Source organism: Physeter macrocephalus, unplaced genomic scaffold (assembly GCF_002837175.3).
Source record: "Physeter macrocephalus isolate SW-GA unplaced genomic scaffold, ASM283717v5 random_1532, whole genome shotgun sequence".
NCBI lineage: Eukaryota > Metazoa > Chordata > Mammalia > Artiodactyla > Physeteridae > Physeter > Physeter macrocephalus.
The window spans coordinates 1-1,485 of record NW_021146785.1 but is presented as its reverse complement, the minus strand read 5'-3'; the positions used below and the strand labels follow the sequence as shown (position 1 = coordinate 1,485).

Sequence of the window (1,485 nt, the reverse complement as noted above, 5' to 3'; positions counted from 1 at the left end):
TTCCCGGACCAGGGCACGAACCCGTGTCCCCTGCATCGGCAGGCAGACTCTCAACCCCTGCGCCACCAGGGAAGCCCTCTCTTTTTTTTTTTAAATGGTTAAGATAGTCAATTTTATGTTATATGTTTTTTACCACAAGGTAAAAAGTGATACAGCTTCTGCCTGGTTCTCTTGGGATCCTTAGCCATGTTGTGAGGAAGCCCAGACCAGCCCTGGCAGAGGGACCACGTGGAGAGATCTCCCCAGGTATGGGGTCCAGCCCCACTGAGGTCCCAGTCACCAACCAGCATCAACCACCAGGGTGTGAGTTAAGGCAACAGCAAGTCCCCCCTGCCTTCCAGGCTTCCCAGCCCTAACGTGCTGGAGCAGAGACTAGCCAATTCCCTTATTAACTATAGACACCATGCTGTACATTGCATCCCCAGGGCTTACTTATTTTATAGCTGGCAGTTTGTACCTCTTGACTCCCTTCACCCATTTCTCCCATCCTCCCACCCTCCTACCCCCATCTCTGGCAACCACCAATCTATCTATGAGTTCAGTTGTTTGTTTGTTTTCAGATTCCACATATAAGCAAGAACATATAGTATTTGTCTTCTCTGTCTGACTTACTTCACTTAGCATAATGCCCTCAGAATCCATCCATGCTGTTGCAAATGGCAAGATTTCCTTCTCTTTTTATGGCTGAGTAATATTGCATAATATTTTTATGAGTAATAAAATATAAATATATAAAATATACTTTACACCATAATATATATAGCACATTTTTCTTTATCCACTTATCCATTAATGGACTTTTAGGTTGTTTCCTTATTTTGCCTGGTGTAAATCATGCTGCAATGAACATTGGGGTGCATGTATCTTTTCAAGTTAAGGTTTTTGTTTTCTTTGGATAAATACCAAGAAGCAGATTTGCTGGATCATTTGGTAGTTCTATTTTTAATTTTTTGAGGAATGTCTATACTGTTTTCCATAGTGGCTGCACCAATATACATTCCCATATACATTCCCATTCACAGCACACAAGGGTTCCATTTTCTCCACGTCCTTGCCAACACTTGTTATTTCTTGTCTTTTTTTTAATAGCCATTCTAACAGGTGTGACGTGATAGATCATTGTGGAGTTTTGTGGGGGGGGGGGCGTTTAAATTATTATTTATTTATTTTTGGCTGTGTTGGGTCTTCGTTTCTGTGCGAGGGCTTTCTCCAGTTGCGGCAAGTGGGGCCACTCTTCATCACGATGCGCGGGCCTCTCACTATTGTGGCCTCTCTTGTTGCGGAGCACAGGCTCCAGATGCGCAGGCTCAGCAGTTGTGGCTCACGGGCCCAGTTGCTCCGCGGCATGTGGGATCTTCCCAGACCAGGGCTCGAACCCGTGTCCCCTGCATCGGCAGGCAGACTCTCAACCACTGCACCACCAGGGAAGCCCGCTCATTGTGGTTTTGATTTTCATTTTCCTGATGCTTAGTGATGCTGAGCACC

At 45.3% G+C, this 1,485-nt stretch overlaps 1 long non-coding RNA gene across 1 annotated transcript in view; it reads left to right on the top strand.

Annotated features, from left to right (window-relative positions):
• LOC129391949 (uncharacterized) overlaps nucleotides 1-1,373 on the top strand; it is a 7,436-nt gene extending 6,063 nt beyond the window's left edge. Inside the window, exon 3 of the long non-coding RNA XR_008616867.1 lies at nucleotides 185-1,373. This is a non-coding gene — a long non-coding RNA (uncharacterized lncRNA). The remainder of the gene's footprint in view (nucleotides 1-184) is intronic.
• The last annotated feature ends 112 nt before the right edge of the window (nucleotides 1,374-1,485 follow it).